This window comes from Silurus meridionalis, chromosome 24, assembly GCF_014805685.1.
Source record: "Silurus meridionalis isolate SWU-2019-XX chromosome 24, ASM1480568v1, whole genome shotgun sequence".
NCBI classification, from domain to species: domain Eukaryota; kingdom Metazoa; phylum Chordata; class Actinopteri; order Siluriformes; family Siluridae; genus Silurus; species Silurus meridionalis.
In genome coordinates this window covers 17161676-17173585 of record NC_060907.1, presented here as the reverse complement: position 1 = coordinate 17173585, position 11910 = coordinate 17161676, and the positions used below count along the sequence as shown (strand labels likewise).

Below are 11910 nucleotides of genomic sequence, written 5' to 3'. Positions count from 1 at the left end.
GTGTGTGATAGGTTACACTGTAATGCTCGAATCTATTGCAACATCAGCAGATCCACTCTAATCATTTCAATTTACACTTAAATCATGACACTGTTAATACAGCTAGCTTGATTGTGCATTGACAATTTCCCCCAAATCCCCCATCAGCTTTTTGAACTGAGTACTGATAACAAGACATATTTGTCCCTCTCCTCTTTAGTGTGGAGAACACCATGTCCCCCAGACTAAACAGGAGAAGGACAATCTGTCTTGTTATCAGTATCAGTATGGAATGACCTACCAAAAAAAACGTGCTGTTTTTACAGGCAAAGCATGGCCAGACCAAATATAGATTAGATTTTTGTTCTGTTTGCTCAAGTTGCATTTTGTTAATCGATAAAAACCTCTATTCTTCTTCTTTTCTTTTGGCTGCTCCTTTAGGGGTCACTACAGCTCATCATCCGTCTCCATACCCTCCTGTCCTCAACATCTGCCTCTTTCAAACCATCTACCTGTATGTCTTCCCTCACCACATCCATAAACCACCTCCTTTACCTTCCTCTTTTCCTTGTTCATGGCGGCTCCATCCTCAGCATTCTCCTACCAATATACCCCATGACCCTCCTCTGCACATGTCCAAACCATCTCAATCATTCTCCTTTTTACAGGCAAAGCATGGCCAGACCAAATATAGATTAGATTTTTGTTCTGTTTGCTCAAGTTGCATTTTGTTAATCGATAAAAACCTCTATTCTTCTTCTTCTTCTTCTTTTGGCTGCTCCCTTTAGGGGTCGCTACAGCGCATCATCCGTCTCCATACCCTCCTGTCCTCAACATCTGCCTCTTTCAAACCATCTACCTGTATGTCTTCCCTCACCACATCCATAAACCACCTCCTTTACCTTCCTCTTTACTGCCTTCCTGGCGGCTCCATCCTCAGCATTCTCCTACCGATATACCCCATGTCCCTCCTCTGCACATGTCCAAACCATCTCAATCATTCTCCTTTTTACAGGCAAAGCATGGCCAGACCAAATATAGATTAGATTTTTGTTCTGTTTGCTCAAATTGCATTTTGTTAATCGATAAAAACCTCTATTCTTCTTCTTCTTTTCTTTTGGCTGCTCCTTTAGGGGTCACTACAGCTCATCATCCGTCTCCATACCCTCCTGTCCTCAACATCTGCCTCTTTCAAACCATCTACCTGTATGTCTTCCCTCACCACATCCATAAACCACCTCCTTTACCTTCCTCTTTACTGCCTTCCTGGCGGCTCCATCCTCAGCATTCTCCTACCGATATACCCCATGTCCCTCCTCTGCACATGTCCAAACCATCTCAATCATTCTCCTTTTTACAGGCAAAGCATGGCCAGACCAAATATAGATTAGATTTTTGTTCTGTTTGCTCAAGTTGCATTTTGTTAATCGATAAAAACCTCTATTCTTCTTCTTCTTTTCTTTTGGCTGCTCCTTTAGGGGTCGCTACAGCGCATCATCCGTCTCCATACCCCCTGTCCTCAACATCTGCCTCTTTCAAACCATCTACCTGTATGTCTTCCCTCACCACATCCATAAACCACCTCCTTTACCTTCCTCTTTACTGCCTTCCTGGCGGCTCCATCCTCAGCATTCTCCTACCGATATACCCCATGTCCCTCCTCTGCACATGTCCAAACCATCTCAATCATTCTCCTTTTTACAGGCAAAGCATGGCCAGACCAAATATAGATTAGATTTTTGTTCTGTTTGCTCAAATTGCATTTTGTTAATCGATAAAAACCTCTATTCTTCTTCTTTTTCTTTTGGCTGCTCCCTTTAGGGGTCACTACAGCTCATCATCCGTCTCCGTACCCCCCTGTCCTCAACATCTGCCGCTTTTAAACCATCTACCTGCATGTCTTCCCTCACCACATCCATAAACCGCCTCCTTTACCTTCCTCTTTTCCTTGTTCATGGCGGCTCCATCCTCAGCATTCTCCTACCAATATACCCCATGTCCCCCCTCTGCACATGTCCAAACAATCTCAATCAGGAGTCTCTCACTTTGTCCCCGAAACGTCCTACATGCGCTGTCCCTCTAATAAACTCGTTTCTAAGATAAAAACCTCTATTAACAATAAAAATAAATATATTTGAAATATATATATATATTTGAAAGCATATTTGCTGGTACATACACGTGAAAATGATAAAGCACTAAAAGAGCCAAAACCTCTAAGACGCCCTCTGGCGACCCTCAGCCCACATATCAGCTTGTGTTCTTTGAAAAGAGTTGGCAACATTTGGAGTACTTTGTGCTGAAATCTGGCAACCCCACTCCTCCCACTCTCTGGGCAGTTTGCTGTTCTGTTAGAAGGATGTGTCTGTCCAGAGCTTAGAACCAAAACCATTTTTTTTAAAACTGGATTTGTTGTAAATGGGGGAAATATTTCCACTTCGTTTTCGCTCAAAACGACCCGGTTAGCTGTGTACACACCGACAACTACAATTAAATGTCTTTCTTTTAGTACATTAGCAACATCACAACAGTACAACAATTATATCAACTAAAGATATATAAGTACAGTATTATTAACTTACCTCTACATGCTTGCAAAAATTTGATGTCGAGTTTTTATAAGCTGCCAGTTTAGTTGCCTCAGGCAAACACACTACACACACTGAGTAATAAAACTGTTGCCTTTCAATGGCCAGGGCTTTGTTTCAAAAGAGTTCATCAAGAACGCATCGCTGTTCATTTCCATCTTTTCTTCTTGCGGGTTTAGCACGTTCGTATTTACTCAGCAATGGATATGATTTTAAATGTTGTGAAGTAGAATACTTAAAAAACAAAGCTTTAAATTAACTTTAAAAATTACAGTAACACAAGTAAATACAATTTGTTACCTCAGGCTAATGGTCTCATTGAGCATTACAAAGTGGGACAATCTCAGTAGTTTCGAATATGCCATCATTGTTGCTGTTAGCATTCGAGAAACTGCTGAGTCTTTCACACACCGGGTTCTACAAAGGTGCCAAAACCTGAGAAGCAGTCTGAATTTTAGCTGAGCTCCCCGCTCGTGTTTATTCGTTCTGCATTTTCAGCTCACTTTCCAAAAAAACCTAAAAAAAACAACCAAAGCTTTTGCTTTTACCCTGTCGAGTTCACGCTTCTTGACGTGTGTATGGGGGTGGTTGTGTGTCTCGCAAGCTTCACCGGTTATATCGCATTCTCTTTCTAGCTCGCTCGCTTGTTACAGGAGTCCCTGAAAGCACAAAAAAAAAAGACACAAATAAAGTAGACTGGCAGTAAAAGGACACAGCGGAGAATCATTATGCATTATCTACCAGTTCGACCTGCCTGCTCTCTCGACCTTGCCTCACTTTTTTTTATAGTAGGTCCAGGATCTCCTGAATTGACTCGGAAACAGGAATACAAAAACGATGTGAGGTTCTTGGTTCAGTATATATAGTGGCAGGCCATCAGGGCCAACAAGGCCTTCTCTGCTAAACTACTCACTGGCATATATTTTTTATATATTTTTGTCTATAAATATGTATGAAATAATTCTTAATCATCTATTGTCTGCTCCAAGGAGCTTCTGTATACATTAGAAAGTTCTACCCAATCAGATTTCAGCCATAAGGATTTCAGTAATCAGCACTGCTAAAATAAAATACGTGAGAAACAAGCTGTTGCTTCAACCAATTCGATTGCGAGCTCAAAAAGTTTAGGCCACATAGAAAGGCGTGCAAACACATTTGTCTTCATTTCAAATCCTCAAAAAACGCAAAAAACTGCACTGAAAACTCGGGGTCATTTCACGAGGTTAACATTGATGTTACGATTTTTGTTGTTGGTTTCTTGCTCTAGTTAACAGCATTCATTCGCACTGTATGAGATTCCTGCCTGTGACACAGCGCTCTGCGTTTTTCTATAATGTTTTAAAGTTTATACACTTCTATGCTTTATGTCTATGTGCCTATGTCTGTGTATATATGTATCACTGTGGTCCTGTGAGGCATAGCATTTTATTCCTTTGTACTGTTGGTCTCCACATAATAGTAGACTGGCAAATTTTAACCTAAAATTGACATGTTGGAATGGAAGATCTTGTCCAATGAATATTATTTATCATTCAGTTTTTATATGCTTAAAGATTTTATAAGCATCCAGGGTGAAGGACAGTTTCCAAGACATTTTTGAATTACTTTAGATTGTTTTATTTCTTCCTTTTTTTTTTTTTTTTACATTTCTCTGGAAATGTATATATTTATTATTACATAATGCCTTCAAAGAAACTCCCCAAAACTGAAAAAGAGACGTGTTGATCCCAAAATGTCAGAAATGTACCTTGGATGCAGCGTGGTAGTGGCAGCAGCTTGCTTTTCTTCAGACAGAGCATGGGCTTCTCTCAAGAAGAAGGGAATAACTACAAACACCAATTGATTTTTGTTTAAAATGTATTGTCTGTAATTTTACCTTTCAGCATGACAGTAACCCAAAGCATACATCCCATTCACCAAAGAAATAACTTAAACAATAGAAGATCAATAGATTTGAAAAACCTACTCAGATCCAGAGCCTGACTTTAATTCAGTTCAAATTCAATGGGATGCCCCTACAATTTGTTTTTTTTGGAAGATTTTAAGTGGCTGCTATAGCGCTTTGACTTCAACCCTAATGTAGAGTTACATCCCATTCCACCGTTAATCCCCATTTCGTGTTATAATAATTTATAATATTAACTTCTAACAGCAAATAGAAATTGAAGGTGGAATGGAATGCTAATCAGTAGCAGCACAGTGATATGTACAGTATGTATACAACATATATACGTATACACTATTTTGAGTAGATATCCTGAAAATCAAGATACTGGAGTGTCATTCTAGAAAGCATCTTCCATTGACAGTTGTTTAATGCTTTGCCCAAGTACAGGGTTGTGTTGCCAGTCCTTAAAAGATTGAACTGTCTTCTCATTTTTTGTCAGATACAAGGTGGTATCAAATTGTTTCGAGATTTGCTCTGTTTTATTTTATTTATCTACATTTCCACACTATCACACTGTGATGACTTCTGGAACATGTCTTGCACATCAAGCAACTTCTGCGATTCACGCCGGATCTCCGCAACGGTGTCAGGCGGACTGGATCTTCATCGGGAAGAAGGCGAAATCAGCAGAAGCTAAAACTGGTGACTAGGGTGGGTGGCAGGAGTGAGATCATGTGAATTGTTCTCCGACGATCATTATGCACGAGGATTGACATTTTCAGGGGTTTAGCTCATTGAAGGTCTTCCCATTTTCCAGTGTTCTTCCGCTCTTAAAGCGCATGTGCCACACAAAACACCTAAAAAGACTAGTTGCAGCATCACCGTATGTCAAACCTATGTCATGTCGAACATCTCTGTGGCAGATTTGCCCGGTTTCACGCAAAATTGCACATTTGTTCTTTGTTCTAAATTGCTGTCCGTGATGAAAACCGAGACGTGGAAAGAATAGCATCAGTTAAACCATCAGTCTCGAAACTTTTAGACCACCTTGTATATCTATCGCATGCTGTATATCCATCACAACGTCTAAATATATTTCGAAATTCTGACTGCAAGAATCTGAAACTGGAGAGTTTGGTTGAGGAGTTGAAACTGAATGTCAGCTTTGTGCCGTTGACCGTAAAGGTTGTAAAGTTTCAGAAGTTCAAAGAATGTTGATGTTTCAGCACTAAGTTTCTACAATTGCCCAGGGAAATGGTGAATTTAAAACATCACTTCAGGATCTAGCAAGATAAAAAAAAAAAAAAACACTTGAATCACAAGATCAACGGATTAAAAATAGAAAGCTAAGTCATCAGATGATGATAAGCATATTGAGTGAAATTGCTCTATAAGACTGCAATAAGGATAGAAAATACAGTCGAATAGGTACACTGTCTGCCAAGAAGAGATGCAATGAAACCATTGCGGGTCTTTCTACAGTTTTGGAATGTTTACACAGATCCCACATCAAGCAAACTTTCAGGAGTATGGTCATGCCTTTGGAGAAGGGCTTATAAGAAGGGGTAAAGTGACAAAAAGGACCCCATGGACTCATGTTGAAAAAACTTGTCTTGCAGAGGCCCATTTGGGTACATCAATGGCCAACACATATCAATGCAAAGGTAAAAAGTAGAAGAAAAATGACAGAAAGGATTATTTAATGCATTAAGAAAGGATACCACAAGATCATAAGGAGATTCTTAAGCATTTTTAGATTCATAGTATTTTCCTGGTCAATAATCAAGTTCTAGCTCATGTCCAATGACTATTATTTATCATTTAGTTTTTATATGCTTTTTATAACTATTAAAGATTTTATAAGCATCCAGGGTGAAGGACAATTTCCAAGACATTTTTTAATTACTTATGTTTTATTTCTGCCTTTTTTATTATTATTATTTTTTTTTACATTTCTCTGGAAATCTATATATCTATTTATTATTACATAATGTTTTTAATGAAACTCCCCCAAACTGAAAAAAGACGAGTGTTGATCCCAAAATATCAGAAATGTACCCTGGATGCAGCGTGGTAGTGGCAGCAGCTTGCTTTTCTTCAGAGAGAGCATGGGCTTCTCTCAAAAGAAGGGATTCATGAATAACTACAAACACCAATCGATTTTTTGTTCAATGTGTAGTGTCTGTAATTTCACCTTTCAGCATGACAGTAACCCAAAGCTTACATCCCACTCAACAAAGGAATAACTTAAACAATAGAAGATCAATATATTTGAAAGACCTACTCAGATTCAGAGCCTGACTTTAATTCAGTTCAAATTCAATGGGATGCCCCTACAATTTGATGGATCTAAAATGAGGGGGAAAATATTGCAAAGTGAAAATGCCACAATGGCTGAGTAATATAAATAAATCAAACGTATATGTTTAGTGTACGCACACTTTTCCAAGTTTTTTTTTTTTTACCTAAAAAGTTTCTGATTTTGCACTTTTCTGATTCTTACACTTTTTTTTTTTTTACTTTTTAATTGTGTATCCACTTTTGGTTCCCTGGTGGTCTAGTGGTTAGGATGCGGCGCTCTCACCGCTGCGGCCCGGGTTCGATCCCCGGTCAGGGAACCAACCCCAGCCACTCTTAGTGCCGGCCCCAAGCCCAGATAAATGGGGAGGGTTGCGGTAAGGAAGGGCATCCAGCGTAAAAACATGTGCCAAATCAAACATGCGGATCATGAATACGGATGATCCGCTGTGGCGACCCGTAATGGGAGAAGCGGAAAGAAAGTTTTAATTGTGTATCCACTTTTAATTTATATACATAAACGGCTCCATCTGGTTTGAGCCCCCAAAAGATCTAGTGTCTTATTTATTGGACAAATAAATCAAATCTATTGAGGATCTATATTCAGTATGTTTGTGTATGTATGTGTGTGTGTATATATATATATATATATATATATATATATATATATATATATATATATATATATATATATATATATATTTTTTTATTATAATTGTTTTATATATACAGCATGCATATATATATATATATATATATATATATATATATATATATATATATATATATATATATATATATAATGTAAATGCAAAATAAAATTGCTTGTTTTTATCAACACAGTTCATTATTATTATCACGTGTGATTAACATTCAAACAGTTTACATTTTTTAAACAATTTCAATAAAATGCCTGCTCAATTAAATACTACATCAAATATTTTATAATATTTAATAAAAATAATACAGAATAAATGAATGCAATACACTTTTTATTATATTGATTATAAGTGTATGCGTAATTAATATTAAATTTTCCAAAAATATGATGATCTTCACGTTGTACTTATTTCAGCACACGTCTTCATTCCTTCCATCCTTCATTTATTCACTCCCTCGATATGCGGAATTGTCAGGATTTCTCTTTTTAAGAGAAATTCTTGAAGCTGGACATAAAACGTTAAAGAGAAACGGTATCTGTACGGAACAGTCCAGATGATCTTTACGTGTGATTTGAACATGTGCGGTGTTGCTGCCGAGTTCCTCCCCAGGCTGCTGACCCAGGAGCAGAAGGCTCACTGTTTTTTAACATTCGTAGCATTGTGCATCAAGAATTTATCCCCAGGAGTGTCTGAGGAAGCGTCTGATTCTGAAACCTCAAGGTTCCAAAGAACGTGAAAATGCCAGACGCCATCTAGATGGCCTCAGTGACTTGAGCTCGCAATCGGATTGGTTTCATTCAGTATAATCTCATTGGATAGAAACATAAATGGCAGCACAAATGAAGGAAACGCTATGAAATAAAAAGAATAGATGATTGGGAATGATTTAATACATATTTGTAAAAAAAAAAAAAAGAAATAGAAAAAAAGTTAGTGTTTCTGATGGAGTTTAAGGCACCTTTTTTTCTATTTTGCACTTTTTCTTTTTTTTTTCTTCTCATTTCCTCCCAGCGCACTAGGTTTCCTTACATGAAGTGCAAATTAAAATCTGTCACTCAGAGAGTTCATAAAGTTTGCTATATTTTGCCTGGTGATGGAGTCCTCCTGTGAAGAACAGTACAGAAAGGAATAAGGGAATAAATAATTCGCTTCTCTCTTATGAACTAATCCAATGTCAAAGTTTTTTTTTTTCTATTACAGAAGTGCCGCTGATGCTAACGACGCTAACAAGCCCGCTGCGAAATCAGTTTCAAAGCATCTCGAATGCAGAAGGTCACGAGATACACATATTTTTATCCACGCTAATACATTAACGGAGCAGACTTACTGCAGATGTGAACATGACAGCTGTTTTTTTTTTTTTTTATCGCTTCTGACTGGGAGAATATGGACTTATTAAGAACACACACAGTCAGACTTTAGTCACGATGCACAAAAGATGAATCTCTGGCAGACTGTGTTCCAAATTAAATTCCTCGTCAAAAAACCCCGCCTTACTCCACAACACGAGCGTCTCACAAAACGAGTAATGCGTGTAAAGTGGCTTTTGTTTTTAAACTCCGAAAATCCGTATAAACTCATAAACAATAAAAGGGACCTTTATATGAAAAAGATGACAATGAAAGCAGAATAATGGCATTGTGTGTATACAGTAATTATATTGCATCATTAATCCCAAGTTAGCAAGCGGACAACTTTATTAAAATAATTTATATTCTGACAAGTCAAGCTTTTAGGTACAAAGAAATTGCAATACATTATACAGTACTTTTTAATACTGAAGCTGGTGTGAAGCTCTAAAAGTATGTATTAGTTTGGTTCACTGGATATCTAGTTTTTCTTTCGTTCCTTCTTTAAATATGTATGTAGTGTTTATTTACAGTGTGTGTATATTAGGTATGTATATACTGTGTGTATATACTGTGTGTATATATGGGGTATATATAGGGTGTGTATACACTGTGTGTGTATATTGGGTGTGTTTATACCGTGGGTTTATAGGTTATGTATATACTGTGTGTATATACTGTGTGTATATATGGGGTATATATAGGGTCTGTATATACTGTGTGTGTATAGTGGGTGTGTTTATACATGGGTATATACTGTATGTATATACTTTGTGTATATAGCATAGGTATATACTGTGTGTATATAGGTTGTGTATATAGCGTGGGTATATACTGTGTGTATACTGCAAGTAGCAGAGTTCTGCTATTTTTGCTTGATTTTCAATCTCATATTAGATATTACGGTACATGGAGACAGTAAGAGTGTGTGTGTGTGTGTGTGTGTGTGTGTGTGTGTGTGTGTGTGTGCACGCGCTACTGTACATATGTTGCTCATTCTGTTAACGTTAAAGGATGCATAGAGAATCTGAAAACAAATGATTGCGGCACAACCTGCTACATTAACACACTTTCTTTCTTTCTTTCTTTCTTTCTTTCTTTCTTTCTTTCACACATACATACATACATACACACACACACACACACATCTATATATCGACAGATTGCTTCCATGATAGAAATAGCACAGAGGGTGCCAATACTTTTATTCTTCTCATATACTAGAGTCTGTAACACTTACAAAAGTGACACACTGTTTTAAAACCCCACATCATGACAGGATGCTGTTGTGTGTGATAAAGATACAAAACATTACTGATAAACTGCAACGTATTAACAAAACTTTAGCTACACAATGCAAAGTGTTTATTAGCTAGCTTGTTTAAAATATGCAGGAAGTCGAAAAAAAAAAAAAAAAAAAACAGACAAAATTCTGAGAAACATAGCTTTACATTTCAACATGACCCAATGACTTGCGAGTGAATTAGCCTGAGTTTATGCTAACACAGCCGAGAGGAGACGAGTGCTGGTGGGAGGCGATTAGCATAAATGTCATTTGGATAATGCAGTGCAAATGAGTTCAGATTACCTTTCAGTTGATATTAGCATTAGCATTTTATCTTGGGTTATCTTAGGTTTTCTGTGTAGCCCAAAGACATTCTTGCAGTCGATTCATTTGTGTTGACTGTTTAATATCTCGATCTTCCTTTGAAGTTCGTTCGACTTTACCGCTAGATCTGATCACAACATGCTGCAGCTAATTCGCGGCGTTCACACCTGGCTGCTAAACACTTTCTTTTTTTTTTCCTAACACTCAGCTTGGACTTTCTGGAAACTTCTGTCCATTAGTGCCAAAGTAATTCAAACCTGTCACATCCTAATCAATGTCTGTCTGTCTGTCTGTCTATCTATCTACAGTGAGGAAAATAAGTATTTGAACACCCTGCTATTTTGCAAGTTCTCCCACTTAGAAATCATGGAGGGGTCTGAAATTGACCTGTTAGTCTGCCTTTAAAATGTCCACCTCCACTACATTTATTATCCTAAAGTAGATGCACCTGTTTGAGGTTGTTAGCTGCATAAAGACACCTGTCCACCCCATACAATTAGTAAGAATCCAACTACTAACATGGCTAAGACCAAAGAGCTGTCCAAAGACACTAGAGACAAAATTGTACACCTCCACAAGGCTGGAAAGGGCTACGAGGAAATTGCCAAGAATCATTAGAAAATGGAAGAAGCTAAACATGACTGCCAATCTCCCTCGGACTGGGGCTCCATGCAAGATCTTACCTCGTGGGGTCTCAATGATTCTAAGGAAGGTGAGAAATCAGCCCAGAACTACACGGGAGGAGCTGGTCAATGACCTGAAAAGAGCTGGGACCACCGTTTCCAAGGTTACTGTTGGTAATACACTAAGACGTCATGGTTTGAAATCATGCATGGCACAAAAGGTTCCTCTCCTTAAACCAGCACATGTCCAGGCATGTCTTAAGTTTGCCAATGACCATTTGGATGATCCAGAGGAGTCATGGGAGAAAGTCATGTGGTCAGATGAGACCAAAATAGAACTTTTGGGTCATAATTCCACTAAACGTGTTTGGAGGAAGAAGAATGATGAGTACCATCCAAGAACACCATCCCTACTGTGAAGCATGGGGTGGTAGCATCATCTTTGGGGTGTTTTTCTGCACATGGGACAGGGCGACTGCATTGTATTAAGGAGAGGATGACCGGGGCCATGTATTGCGAGATTTTGGGGAACAACCTCCTTTCCTCAGTTAGAGCATTGAAGATGGGTCGAGGCTGGGTCTTCCAACATGACAATGACCCGAAGCACACAGCCAGGATAACCAAGGAGTGGCTCTGTAAGAAGCATATCAAGGTTCTGGCGTGGCCTAGCCAGTCTCAGACCTAAACCCAATAGAGAATCTTTGGAGGGAGCTCAAACTCTGTGTTTCTCAGCGACAGGCCAGAAACCTGACTGATCTAGAGAAGATCTGTGTGGAGGAGTGGGCCAAAATCCCTCCTGCAGTGTGTGCAAACCTGGTGAAAAACTACAGGAAACGTTTGACCTCTGTAATTGCAAACAAAGGCTACTGTACCAAATATTAACATTGACTTTCTCAGGTGTTCAAATACTTATT

The 11910-nt window shown here is 38.3% G+C and overlaps 1 non-coding gene across 1 annotated transcript; it reads left to right on the top strand.

The window, feature by feature from the left end:
* The first annotated feature begins 7001 nt into the window (after window positions 1-7001).
* Window positions 7002-7073, top strand: trnae-cuc. Its single transcript has one exon. It is a non-coding gene; the product is annotated as a tRNA-Glu (tRNA).
* The last annotated feature ends 4837 nt before the right edge of the window (window positions 7074-11910 follow it).